General features: G+C 38.6%; 1 protein-coding gene across 3 annotated transcripts in view; it reads left to right on the forward strand.

Moving 5' to 3' along the window:
* Slmap (Sarcolemma associated protein) overlaps positions 1-15,383 on the forward strand; it is a 575,111-nt gene that overhangs the window by 542,745 nt on the left and 16,983 nt on the right. The window lies entirely within an intron of this gene.

The following is a 15,383-nucleotide window of genomic DNA, read 5'->3' on the forward strand; positions in this document are numbered from 1 at the left end:
ACCACATGTTATTACTAAATTGTACCAAACATATAGGAAATCACTGCACCTATATCAGACAAGCTTAAACTGTACTGAATATGATATGAATGCATTTGAGGAAGTAATAACCAAGAAAAATAAAGGAATATTGTAATTGAATGATATGGAGGGCTATCCTGGACATGTGGAGAGAGAGAGAGGTGGCAACTATGGCATAGGCTTCCATTAGTATTGTGAGATAAGAGATTTCTACCATGTGTAACTCTTTATATACATTAATCATTCATAAGTCATATACATTTTGGAAAGCCTTAGATGAGAATAATATGTAGTGGCCATGACTGGCTCAGCAAGAACAGTGGGAGGCTGCTGGGGCAACTGTTCATAGCCTAATGAGCAGATTAAGAAAATATACAGAAAGAACTATCCATATTTAGCTCATTACTTGATTGTTTTATTTATGGAGCATAATAGCATTCATTTTTGTTATGATTTTTTGTTTGTCTTTTTAATAACATTAAGACAGTATTGTTCAGTCAGTTTGAGCTGTAATTGCTGGTTTACTCTAGTTACATGCATTAATGCAAAATTGAAGCATATTCAGTGTTCATACTGAATACATTAGTTGTCCTATGCCTTAGTAAATAGGCAGATATGATTATAAAACTTATAAGGAATAAATCAATCAGTAAATAAATCTCTTCATTTGGATAGTGTAAGGTAGTTTTAAAAAGATTTTTCTTTCATTTGAAGTTCATTTGAAGTAAATGAAGATTAGGATGCCTGACTTGTATTTTTTCCCATGGCCTCACATGTTGTAGTGATTTCCAATATTGTACTGAAACATTAACACTTTTACAAAGTGCAATCCCAAAGCAATCATAATTGCATGAAAAGAATGTTCTGTACAGATGCATTATGACCATTATTAACTGCATATAAACTGAAGATAATTTTTTTTGTAGAATTAATATACAGATTTTATAAATGTAATACATCTAACCCATAACATGGCACTTATAATTCCATATAAAATAGAATTGCATGTTTATTTAGCATAAATTGTTAAATGTCTTTAATATTGTATTTTTAATACGGTGGAACCTTGGTTTTCGTTTGCCCTGGTTATCATCGAATTTGGTTTTCGACGACTTTTTTTGTCAAAACATTGTCCTAGTTTTCGTTTGTCACCTAGGTTTTTGTCGGCTGTCCTGAACGCATCTGCCTTCCCGTGCCTCCCTGCTCCCACACAAAGCGTCAGTCTGGCTTTGTTTCTCATGGAGTAAACATTACTCTGCTTGTTCATGTGAAAAATTTCGTAATAATCCATTATTTTTTGAGCTTGTTTATTGAGTGTGACTGCTAAATAAGCCACCATGGGGCCAAAGAAAGTGTCCAAGAGAAGGATTTTGAAGGGTTTGAGGCTGACCCTGACAACCCTATGTCTTTTGTGGAATCTACTGTGGCATTGGAGAAGTCCATGGGGTTGGATGTGAGTGGCCAGGATGTGGAAGAGTTGGTGAATGACCACAGGGAAGAGCTAACCACTGAAGAGCTGCAAGACAACAGCAACAGATTGCAGCTAAGGAAATTCCTTCAGAGGAGGAGGAAGAGAGAGGGAAGAATGTGCCTTTTTCAATGATTAAGGACATTTGTGCAAAGTGGAGTGAGGGGCAGAGTTTCGTTGAGAATTATCACCCTACCAAAGCTGTTGCAAGCAGTGTCTACAATGTGTTCAGTGACAGCGCCTTGTCCCATTTTAGGCAAATCTTAAAGAGACGCCAGAAACAGACATTTCTGGACAGATTTTTTGTGCGACAGGTACAGTGACTCTCAAGCTGGCCCTAGTGCCAGTAAAAGACAAAGAAGGGAAGTAACCTCAGATAGGAACTTGATACCTGAAGTCCTTATTTAAGGGGATTCCCCTTCCAAACAATAAACTCTCCTCCCTCTCCCCTCCTTGCCATCTTTCATATGCCAACAAGAGTCTTCAATTAAGATATGTAATAGTGATTTAAAATTAAAATTAAATTAAAATTAATCATTTATATTTATTTCTCATTTTTTTTGTACGTAAAACTATATTTATTCTGTATAAATTGTATTGTTTGTTAATACTTTTTGGGTGTCTGGAACGGATTAATTGGATTTACATTACAGTGGAACCTTGTTTTTCGGCCGATTCGTATTTAGTAATTTTGCTCTGTAATTCGGCCGGTGCCGCATAAGTCGACTGTATTAGATACGTTAGCCTGCCTCTCCCGCGGAAGAGGTTCTGAAATATCCCCTCATGGGAGGTTTCTTGGTGAGGGGCTCTTGATCTAGGGAATTGGATCTGTGCTCCAGTGTACACTCATTACTTACCTTAAAATATTTGTAATCTTAATGGACTTAATATAGGGTGCAAGGTGAATAGTTAGGTAGGTAGATATCGAAGTGTGGTAATTATGTAACCCCCATCTGGCCACCCCATCCACACATTATATATTGGCATTTAAAGTGCCCTAGAGTGATAAAATGCATATACAGTGGACCCCCGCATAACGATGGCATCACATAGCGATTATTTCGCATACCGCTTACTTTAATTGCAAAAATTTTGCCTCACATACCGCTTAAAAACCCGCTTACCGATTTTCTTCCGAGACGCGCTCACATGTTCCGCCGGTGGCATTGTTTACCAGCCAGCCTCCGCGGTAACATCCAAGCATACAATCGGAATATTTCGTATTATTACAGTGTTTTCGGTGCTGTTTCTGGAAAATAAGTGACCATGGGCCCCAAGAAAGCTTCTAGTGCCAACCCTGTGGTAAAAAGGGTGAGAATTAGTATGGAAATTAAGAAAGATTTTGAAGGGTTTGGGGCTAACCCTGAGAAGCCTATGCCAGTTGTGGAATCCATTGTGCCTACTTCAAAAATTAAGGAAATGTGTGCACAGTGGGTTGAACTGCAAACCTTTATGGATGAAAATCACCCTGACACAGCTGTTGCAAGCCGTGCTGGTGACTATTTCAATGACAATGTTGTGGCCCATTTTAGACAAATCGTAAAGGAACGGGAGGTACAGAGCTCTATGGACAGATTTGTTGTGCGACAGAGGTCCAGTGACTCTCAAGCTGGTCCTAGTGGCATTAAAAGAAGAAGGGAAGTAACCCCGGAAAAGGACTTGCTACCTCAAGTCCTAATGGAAGGGGATTCCCCTTCTAAACAGTAAGAAGATAATGCTCTCCCCTCCTCCCATCCCATCAATCATCACCAGATCTTCAATAAAAGTAAGTGTCATGTAAGTGTGCATGCCTTTTTCAGTTTGTGTGTATTAAAATTAACATTTCATGTGGTAAAAAAATTTTTTTTTCATACTTTTGGGTGTCTTGCACGGATTAATTTTATTTCCATTATTTCTTATGGGGAAAATTCATTCACATAACGATTATTTTGCATAACAATTACCCCTCTTGCACGGATTAAAATCGTTAACCGGGGGTCCACTGTACAGTACACTTATTACTTACCCTAAAATATTTATAGTCTTAGTGTAGGGTGAGAGGTGAGTAAACAGGATTAAATGAATAAATAAGAGGGAGGGAATGAGTACATGAGAGAGTAGAAGGTTTGCGTGTTTTGTAAACAAACCAGTTGTTGTTGTTGTTGTTACTAGCCTGGACACAAATGGTTTTTGTTCACTCCAAGCCGACTGGAGAAACATCTCATATTTATGTTAATTTATATGTTTATATGTTACGTAATGTATATTATATAATTTTGAAAAAATATCATAGATGGATTAAGCAAAATGTCTATATTAATATTGTATACGACATTTAATGTGCCTCAGAGTGATTATTGTGTTATTATTATCATTATTAATATGGCATCTTCAAGACTAACAACACACTCTTAGAGATTTTAATGTGTGCCTGCATGCTAGCAGAGGTGCAAAATGTGGAGTTTAAAGCAGTTAAGTTCAGTGAGAAAGTGTAGCATTAAGAGTGTAGCAGTTAAGCGATTAAGCGATAGAGAAAGGACGAAACAAAATACGTAAACTCCTGACAGCATAAGCCACTCTGCCTATCTTCTGCAAGGTATGTAAATGGTGTACGTACACCAGTTCATTTTTACATTTTGGTTTTCTTATGAAAGAAGTGATCTAATGCAGTTAGCCTCACAAACACCATTTTCTCTTATACTAATGTGAGTGAAGGAGGAAAGAATGGGAAGACGTTTTCATAGCTGGAGCGAGAATGCCCACGAAGACTGTCCTCCCCCACCACCACATATGTAATGACATATTTTATTCATTCTAGAGTGTATATCAGGCTTTTATGTTATTTTCATTGTTTATTATGTCATATTAGATGAATTGTGATAGATAAATAAGCGGTAGACTTCATATTAACATCATTTTGAAGGAGTATCTTGTCTTGCCTTCAAACAAACTCTCCTCATCCTGTAACGGATTAATTGTATTTACATTAATTCTTATGAGAAATATTGCTTCAAATTTAGTCAGTTTCGAATTTAGGCCAACCTCCTGAAACGGATTATGGCCGAAAAAAGAAGTTCCACTGTATTTCTTACGGGAAATATTGCTTTAGTTTTTGTTGAATTTGGTTTTCGTCCAACTCTCTGGAACCAGTTAAAAATGAAAACCAAGGTTCCGCTCTACATATATGTATAATGTCATAGCATGCTGTCTTGAACATTATAATTTATATGGTGAATGGCACAGAACTAATGTTATCTAGGAATTTGGACAGACTTAGCCATCCGGAAGTTTGACAAATACAAAGAAATTTAAAAATTAATATATAAATTCTTTTTGTTTTGGGGTTGTACCATCAGGTAATTCCACTCTGAATATATAGCTGTTTTTTCTTATTAATTTTACATTTCATTTTCAAATGGTATGAATATGTACATTAATTAGCTTTGTTGTATGCTTTTAAATGATAATATTTTGCATGATGGTTCTCTCCTTAGCTAGATGCATGTTTTTTTTTGCTTTTTTATATTTTATGCTGCTAAGATTTGGTTGCTTTAATCTTTTACTCTTGTTTTTTGCAATATTTATATATTTTTAAGGCTTAAACTTTTAACTAATCCATTTTTTCTTATGGTTAGTTATTAATAACCTTAAAATACTGACTGATTTAAAAGAATTACATTAATGTGCTTGATGTTTTTCTATTTATTAATTTAATTTATGACATGTGCCTACCTAGTCATACAGTAAGACATACCACAATTAGCATCATAGCAGACAGACAAAAACACTATCCAAAGCTTCGTATCCTCCTCTTCAAACAGTACCAATATAAGCATGAATGTTGCATCTGTAAAAAAAAACAGAATAATTGCAAGCAATTATCAATAAAAACCACTAGTTTGCATTGGAAAAAATTGTGTTCCTTGGTGACATTGCAACTGCTCAGTTATCGGAAGAAGGCAGAACTCAAGAGGAGGACTGGCTACAGGATACAGCAAGACCATCTCATTAATCAAAATAAAGAGACTTGGTTATAATGATGTCAGATGACTTATCATTTAATGAACACACAAAGAAAAGTTATGGGTAGTAGGTTAGTAGAAAGCAACCACCCAGGGAGGTACTACCCTCCTGCCAGTTGAGTGTGAAATAGAAACCTGTAAAATGTTTCACACATTGGTAGGAGTGCTGGTGTTTTTTCTTTCTGTCTCCTAATCATGCAGGATAACAGGTACATCTTGTTACTTGCTTACATATACATGTATTTCATACTACACAGGCATGTACATATATGTGTATACAAATGTTACAAATGTTATGGAGGGAGTAGTAGGTAAATTTGGGGTGCCAGGGGTAAATGTAAATGGGGATCCTTTAATTGAGCTATGTGTAGAAAGAAATTTGGTAATAAGTAATACATATTTTATGAAAAAGAGGATAAATAAATATACAAGGTATGATGTAGCACGTAATGAAAGTAGTTTGTTAGATTATGTATTGGTGGATAAAAGGTTGATGGGTAGGCTCCAGGATGTACATGTTTATAGAGGGGCAACTGATATATCAGATCATTATTTAGTTGTAGCTACAGTTAGAGTAAGAGGTAGATGGGAAAAGAGGAAGGTGGCAACAGCAAGTAAGAGGGAGGTGAAAGTGTATAAACTAAGGGAGGAGGAAGTTCGGGCGAGATATAAGCGACTATTGGCAGAAAGGTGGGCTAGTGCAAAGATGAGTAGTGGGGGGGGTTGAAGAGGGTTGGAATAGTTTTAAAAATGCAGTATTAGAATGTGGGGCAGAAGTTTGTGGTTATAGGAGGGTGGGGGCAGGAGGAAAGAGGAGTGATTGGTGGAATGATGAAGTAAAGGGTGTGATAAAAGAGAAAAAGGTAGCTTACGAGAGGTTTTTACAAAGCAGAAGTGTTATAAGAAGAGCAGAGTATATGGAGAGTAAAAGAAAGGTGAAGAGAGTGGTGAGAGAGTGCAAAAGGAGAGCAGATGAAAGAGTGGGAGAGGCACTGTCAAGAAATTTTAATGAAAATAAGAAAAAATTTTGGAGTGAGTTAAACAAGTTAAGAAAGCCTAGGGAAAGTATGGATTTGTCCATTAAAAACAGAGTAGGGGAGTTAGTAGATGGGGAGAGGGAGGTATTAGGTAGATGGCGAGAATATTTTGAGGAACTTTTAAATGTTGAGGAAGAAAGGGAGGCGGTAATTTCATGCACTGGCCAGGGAGGTATACCATCTTTTAGGAGTGAAGAAGAGCAGAATGTAAGTGTGGTGGAGGTACGTGAGGCATTACGTAGAATGAAAGGGGGTAAAGCAGCTGGAACTGTTGGGATCATGACAGAAATGTTAAAAGCAGGGGGGGATATAGTGTTGGAGTGGTTGGTACTTTTGTTTAATAAATGTATGAAAGAGGGGAAGGTACCTAGGGATTGGCGGAGAGCATGTATAGTCCCTTTATATAAAGGGAAAGGGGACAAAAGAGATTGTAAAAATTATAGAGGAATAAGTTTACTGAGTATACCAGGAAAAGTATATGGTAGAGTTATAATTGAAAGAATTAGAGGTAAGACAGAATGTAGAATTGCGGATGAGCAAGGAGGCTTCAGAGTGGGTAGGGGATGTGTAGATCAAGTGTTTACATTGAAGCGTATATGTGAACAGTATTTAGATAAAGGTAGGGAAGTTTTTATTGCATTTATGGATTTAGAAAAGGCATATGATAGAGTGGATAGAGGAGCAATGTGGCAGATGTTGCAAGTTTATGGAATAGGTGGTAAGTTACTAAATGCTGTAAAGAGCTTTTATGAGGATAGTGAGGCTCAGGTTAGGGTGTGTAGAAGAGAGGGAGAATATTTCCCGGTAAAAGTAGGTCTTAGACAGGGATGTGTAATGTCACCATGGTTGTTTAATATATTTATAGATGGGGTTGTAAAAGAAGTAAATGCTAGGGTGTTCAGGAGAGGGGTGGGATTAAATTATGGGGAATCAAATTCAAAATTCGAATTGACACAGTTACTTTTTGCTGATGATACTGTGCTTATGGGAGATTCTAAAGAAAAATTGCAAAGGTTAGTGGATGAGTTTGAGAATGTGTGTAAAGGTAGAAAGTTGAAAGTGAACATAGAAAAGAGTAAGGTGATGAGGGTATCAAATGATTTAGATAAAGAAAAATTGGATGTCAAATTGGGGAGGAGGAGTATGGAAGAAGTGAATGTTTTCAGATACTTGGGAGTTGACGTGTCGGCGGATGGATTTATGAAGGATGAGGTTAATCATAGAATTGATGAGGGAAAAAAGGTGAGTGGTGCGTTGAGGTATATGTGGAGTCAAAAAACGTTATCTATGGAGGCAAAGAAGGGAATGTATGAAAGTATAGTAGTACCAACACTCTTATATGGATGTGAAGCTTGGGTGGTAAATGCAGCAGCGAGGAGACGGTTGGAGGCAGTAGAGATGTCCTGTCTAAGGGCAATGTGTGGTGTAAATATTATGCAGAAAATTCGGAATGTGGAAATTAGGAGAAGGTGTGGAGTTAATAAAAGCATTAGTCAGAGGGCAGAAGAGGGGTTATTGAGGTGGTTTGGTCATTTAGAGAGAATGGATCAAAGTAGAATGACATAGAAAGCATATAAATCTGTAAGGGAAGGAAAGAGGGGTAGGGGTCGTCCTCGAAAGGGTTGGAAAGAGGGGGTAAAGGAGGTTTTGTGGGTGAGGGGCTTGGACTTCCAGCAAGTGTGCATGAGCATGTTAGATAGGAGTGAATGGAGACGAATGGTACTTGGGACCTGACGATCTGTTGGAGTGTGAGCAGGGTAATATTTAGTGAAGGGATTCAGGGATATTTGGGAGTGGATATTTGGGAGTGGACGTGTCAGCGGATGGGTCTATGAAAGATGAGGTGAATCATAGAATTGATGAGGGAAAAAGAGTGAGTGGTGCACTTAGGAGTCTGTGGAGACAAAGAACTTTGTCCTTGGAGGCAAAGAGGGGAATGTATGAGAGTATAGTTTTACCAACGCTCTTATATGGGTGTGAAGCGTGGGTGATGAATGTTGCAGCGAGGAGAAGGCTGGAGGCAGTGGAGATGTCATGTCTGAGGGCAATGTGTGGTGTGAATATAATGCAGAGAATTCGTAGTTTGGAAGTTAGGAGGAGGTGCGGGATTACCAAAACTGTTGTCCAGAGGGCTGAGGAAGGGTTGTTGAGGTGGTTCGGACATGTAGAGAGAATGGAGCGAAACAGAATGACTTCAAGAGTGTATCAGTCTGTAGTGGAAGGAAGGCGGGGTAGGGGTCGGCCTAGGAAGGGTTGGAGGGAGGGGGTAAAGGAGGTTTTGTGTGCGAGGGGCTTGGACTTCCAGCAGGCATGCGTGAGCGTGTTTGATAGGAGTGAATGGAGACAAATGGTTTTTAATACTTGACGTGCTGTTGGAGTGTGAGCAAAGTAACATTTATGAAGGGATTCAGGGAAACCGGCAGGCCGGACTTGAGTTCTGGAGATGGGAAGTACAGTGCCTGCACTCTGAAGGAGGGGTGTTAATGTTGCAGTTTAAAAACTGTAGTGTAAAGCACCCTTCTGGCAAGACAGTGATGGAGTGAATGATGGTGAAAGTTTTTCTTTTTCGGGCCACCCTGCCTTGGTGGGAATCGGCCGGTGTGATAATAAAAAAAAAATAAATAAATTCAGGGAAACCGGTTATTTTCTTATAGTCGGACTTGAGTCCTGGAAATGGGAAGTACAATGCCTGCACTTTAAAGGATGGGTTTGGGATATTGGCAGTTTGGAGGGATATGTTGTGTATCTTTATACGTATATGCTTCTAAACTGTTGTATTCTGAGCACCTCTGCAAAAGCAGTGATAATGTGTGAGTGTGGTGAAAGTGTTGAATGATGATGAAAGTATTTTCTTTTTGGGGATTTTCTTTCTTTTTTGGGTCACCCTGCCTCGGTGGGAGACGACCAACTTGTTGAAAAAAATAAAAAAAATCCATAATTTCAAATTTCCAGGGTCGCCACACCAACCTGCTGGTACTGTTTGGTGGTGCTACTTGCTGCATAAGTCATTCCAATTTCTTTTTCTCCATTTATTGTTTTAACCTGCTTACTTTTAGCCCTAGCCATAGTTCCAATGAATAAAAGAAATGTTTCTCATTATGTAAAGCACCTACACAGTACATTATCCATTAAAGATAAGGTGGCTTTGAAGCCACTGTCGGTTGCCATGAGCTCGGTCTCATGAACCAGGAGAATATGCTTTATTATTACGCTGATATCAACACTACAGCTTATTTGCCTATCACAATTGATCTAATATGACATAAGAAACAATATAAATAACATAAAACATGTTAAATACTCCAGAATGAATAACATTTGGCATAACACCGAGCAGTTCGACAGAGTTATGAAGAGGATATGGTAAACAAATACCATTCTCCTATCCTTGTCTTGGTGGCTTATATTAGAGAAAACGGAGTATAGCACGGCTGACTATGATATACACTCGTACTCCACCATAAACATGAAACAAAAAAGCTATTTTCTCTCTATAGATTATCACACACAGCAGCATATGTGTAGAGAACCTAGGATAACCCCAAAAAAGCCAACGTGGCTTATTTTTAGTACCTGGCTTGGATTAGCCATATATGATTTTTGGTAAATATTCGATTCCCAGCCAGGGTAGAAACATTAGGCGTGTTTCTTTACAACTGTTGTCTATGTTTACCCATCAGTAAATGGGTACCTCTGTGTTAGTCGACTAGTGTGGGTGTTATCCTGGGACACTGACCTAATTTTCTTGAAATACTCAGCATAACAAGTGGCTTTCTATACAGTAGTATGTCACTGATGTCAGCTAGGCCTGTATACCTTGTACATGTACGTGTAGTAAATAAAGTTATTCTTCTTTCTTCTTTCAACATACCAGCCGTATCCCACCGAGGTGAGGTGGCCCAAAAGAAAAAACTGAAGTTTCTCCTTTTAAATTTAGTAATATATACAGGAGAAGGGGTTACTAGCCCCTTGCTCCCGGCATTTTAGTCGCCTCATACGACACGCATGGCTTACGGAGGAAAGATTCTTTTCCACTTCCCCATGGACAATAGAAGAAATAAAAAAGAACAAGAGCTATTTAGATAAAGGAGAAAAACCTAGATGTATGTATATATATATATGCATGTGCGTGTCTGTGAAGTGTGACCAAAGTGTAAGTAGGAGTAGCAAGATATCCCTGTTATCTTAGCGTGTTTATGAGACAGAAAAAGAAACCAGCAATCCTACCATCATGCAAAACAGTTACAGGTTTTTGTTTCACAGTCATCTGGCAGGACGGTAGTACTTCCCTGGGTGGTTGCTGTCTACCAACCTACTACCTCTACTAAAGTTATTATTATTATTATTATTATTATTATTATAATAATAATAATAATAATATAAGTGAACAGTATTTAGATAAGGCTAAAGAGGTCTTTGTGGCATTTATGGATTTGGAAAAGGCGTATGACAGGGTGGATAGGGGGGCAATGTGGCAGATGTTGCAGGTGTATGGTGTAGGAGGTAGGTTACTGAAAGCAGTGAAGAGTTTTTACGAGGATAGTGAGGCTCAAGTTAGAGTATGTAGGAAAGAGGGAAATTATTTCCCAGTAAAAGTAGGCCTTAGACAAGGATGTGTGATGTCACTGTGGTTGTTTAATATATTTATGGTTTAGAAAGACACGTAAGCAAACACTATAACATATTTATTAGAAAACGTTTCGGTCCGAAACGTTTTCTAATAAATATGTTATAGTGTTTGCTTACGTGTCTTTCTAAACCAACTTGTCGGTATTTATTACCAAGGTTTATACCAATATATTTATAGATGGGGTTGTAAGAGAAGTAAATGCGAGGGTCTTGGCAAGAGGCGTGGAGTTAAAAGATAAAGAATCACACATAAAGTGGGAGTTGTCACAGTTGCTCTTTGCTGATGACACTGTGCTCTTGGGAGATTCTGAAGAGAAGTTGCAGAGATTGGTGGATGAATTTGGTAGGGTGTGCAAAAGAAGAAAATTGAAAGTGAATACAGGAAAGAGTAAGGTTATGAGGATAACAAAAAGATTAGGTGATGAAAGATTGGATATCAGATTGGAGGGAGAGAGTATGGAGGAGGTGAATGTATTCAGATATTTGGGAGTGGACGTGTCAGCGGATGGGTCTATGAAAGATGAGGTGAATCATAGAATTGATGAGGGGAAAAGGGTGAAAAGGGAAGTTAGGAGGAGGTGCGGGATTACCAAAACTGTTGTCCAGAGGGCTGAGGAAGGGTTGTTGAGGTGGTTCGGACATGTAGAGAGAATGGAGCGAAACAGAATGACTTCAAGAGTGTATCAGTCTGTAGTGGAAGGAAGGCGGGGTAGGGGTCGGCCTAGGAAGGGTTGGAGGGAGGGGGTAAAGGAGGTTTTGTGTGCGAGGGGCTTGGACTTCCAGCAGGCATGCGTGAGCGTGTTTGATAGGAGTGAATGGAGACAAATGGTTTTTAATACTTGACGTGCTGTTGGAGTGTGAGCAAAGTAACATTTATGAAGGGATTCAGGGAAACCGGCAGGCCGGACTTGAGTCCTGGAGATGGGAAGTACAGTGCCTGCACTCTGAAGGAGGGGTGTTAATGTTGCAGTTTAAAAACTGTAGTGTAAAGCACCCTTCTGGCAAGACAGTGATGGAGTGAATGATGGTGAAAGTTTTTCTTTTTCGGGCCACCCTGCCTTGGTGGGAATCGGCCGGTGTGATAATAAAAAATAAAAAAAAAAGGGTGAGTGGTGCACTTAGGAGTCTGTGGAGACAAAGAACTTTGTCCTTGGAGGCAAAGAGGGGAATGTATGAGAGTATAGTTTTACCAACTCTCTTATATGGGTGTGAAGCATGGGTGATGAATGTTGCAGCGAGGAGAAGGCTGGAGGCAGTGGAGATGTCATGTCTGAGAGCAATGTGTGGTGTGAATATAATGCAGAGAATTTGTAGTTTGGAAGTTAGGAGGAGGTGCGGGATTACCAAAACTGTTGTTCAGAGGGCTGAGGAAGGGTTGTTGAGGTGGTTCGGACATGTAGAGAGAATGGAGCGAAACAGAATTACTTCAAGAGTGTATCAGTCTGTAGTGGAAGGAAGGCGGGGTAGGGGTCGGCCTAGGAAAGGTTGGAGGGAGGGAGTAAAAGAGGTTTTGTGTGCGAGGGGCTTGGACTTCCAGCAGGCATGCGTGAGCGTGTTTGGTAGGAGTGAATGGAGACAAATGGTTTTTAATACTTGACGTGCTGTTGGAGTGTGAGCAAAGTAACATTTATGAAGGGGTTCAGGGAAACCGGCAGGCCGGACTTGAGTCCTGGAGATGGGAAGTACAGTGCTTGCACTCTGAAGGAGGGGTGTTAATGTTGCAGTTTAAAAACTGTAGTGTAAAGCAGCCTTCTGGCAAGACAGTGATGGAGTGAATGATGGTGAAAGTTTTTCTTTTTCGGGCCACCCTGCCTTGGTGGGAATCGGCCAGTGTGATAATAAATAATAAATAAAATATTATTATTATTATATTATTATTATTTTCTCAGTTGTTTGTTGGGTTATCTTATTCAAACTTGGGCAATGTATGATGGAAAGATACTTCTTCATGTACACCAAAAATGAAAGAAATCAGACCATAAATAGCGGAGTTCACTTCTCAGCCATTAGCGGCCGCTTAGCGGTATATTTTTGTATGGTTGTTATGGTTGTATTCTCATTTTTTCGGTCTCATTTGATAGAATGAATGATATATTACGGAAATAGATATGATTTTGATTGCTTTCATGATGAAAAGTACCTTGAAATTGCGCTCACAGTAGCGAAAATGTTCTATTCTTTAGCGAAGCTCAAGAGTAAACAAATGACGTCACCGTCCAATACCTGTCCGCCTGCCAGTCTAAATTCCAGTACGGAGTCAAGAATGGATTGACATTATTTATACAATTATTGCAATAATGCAGTAGTCTGCATAACAGTAAATCTTTTATTTTTTTTGTGAATAAAAATTCCAAATGGTAAGCAAGAGTAATATAAGAGGGACCTGTAGCCGTGACTAACGAACAGAGAAAATGTTATTTTAGTGCCAGGAATGTCCGCATTGTTTATTCTGGACCCTATTTTGAAATTGGCATCTGTTGAAATTTGTGTGAAATCGGCCAAATTGCCAATTTCTGACCACTTTATTGGGTAGTTGAAATAAGTGAATGGGTGGTTTCTTGTACTCAGTTGACAGACTAGGTATATACAAATACAGTTACATAGATTATCATACATAGCAGTGTATGTATAGAGAACCTAGGATAACCCAGAAAAGTCAGACAAAGTGACTTATTTCCAGTACCTGGCTTGGGCTTGCCATATATGATTTTTGGTAAATATTTTTTTTTCTTGGTTGTTTGTTGGGCTATCTCATTGAAACTTGGGCAATGTATGATGGAAAGATGCTTCTTAACCCTTTGACTGTTTTCGACGTATAAATACGTCTTACGTGCCAATGTTTCTGATGTATATATACTCAATAATTCTAGCGGCTTCAAATCAAGCGGGAGAAAGCTGGTAGTCCCACATGTGAGAGAATGGGTCTGTGTGGTCAGTGTGCACCACATAAAAAAAATCCTGCAGCACACATTGCGTAATGAGAAAAAAAAAACTGATCGTTTTTTTGGAATATAATGCCGACTTTGAGGTGTATTTTCGTATAGTATTTATTGTTGTATTCGCGTTTTCATGGTCTTAGGTGATAAAATGGAAAACATATTACAGAAATAGAGATGATTTTCATTACTTTGACGATGAAAATGACCTTGAAACTGAGCTCAAAGTAGCGGAAATGTTCGATTTTTACCAATGTTCAGGAGTAAATAAATCACACCACACGTCCAATACACGTCAACTGGGGAGTCTAATATTCTTTCACTGGTGCACTGATATTATTTATACCATTTTTACAATAATGCAGTAGTCTGCATAACAGTAAATTTTGTATTTTTTTGTATGAATAAAAAATCAAAATAGAAAGCAATAATAATATAAGAGGGGCCTAGAGATGTGACTAATGAACAGAGCATATGTTATTTTAGTGCCATGAATGTCTACCTTGTTTATTCTGGACCCTATTTTGAAATTGGCATCTTTTTTAGTTTGCGTGAAATTGGCCAAATTGCCAATTTCTGACCACCATATTGGGTAGTCCAAATTAGTAAATGGGAGGTTTCTTGTACTCAGCTGATAGATAAAATGGAGTTCCAAAGAAATAGCTATGAGTTTGGTCAACTGGAACAATGGAATTGGCTGAAAATAGGGCTGAAAGTCAGCGAAATCGCCGATATGCATATGTCGCCGAGACCGCTAACTTCGCGGGAGCATAATTCCATGAGTTTTCGACCAAATTTCGAACTTTTGGTGTCATTACCATCGGGAAAAGATTCTCTATCATTTCATAAGAAAAAATAATTTTTTTTTTTTTTTTCAAAAATTGAGCGACATAGAATGACAGTTTCAGAGAGGGGCCTGAAACAGTCAAAGGGTTAACGTACAAAAAAAATATAAAAGACGGACGATAAATAAGGGAGTTCACTTCTCAGCCATTAGCCGCCTCTTTGCAGTATATTTTCGTATGGTTTTTATGGTTGTATTCTCAGTTTTTGGACTCGTTTGATAGAATGGAAGATATATTACAGAAATAGACATGATTTCGATTGCTTTCATGATGAAAAGGACCTTGAAATTGAGCTCAAAGTAGCGGATATGTTTGATTTTTGCCGATGTTCATTGAACTGTGTAAGTCAAGTTGGTTAATTTTATTAAGTGTATTCTAACTTAACCACTCTGTAATTCGGCAAACTCAGTAATCCGGCACACTACAGGTCCCAATGATGCCGGATT

The sequence above is a fragment of the Cherax quadricarinatus genome, chromosome 19 (genome assembly GCF_038502225.1).
Source record: "Cherax quadricarinatus isolate ZL_2023a chromosome 19, ASM3850222v1, whole genome shotgun sequence".
NCBI lineage: Eukaryota > Metazoa > Arthropoda > Malacostraca > Decapoda > Parastacidae > Cherax > Cherax quadricarinatus.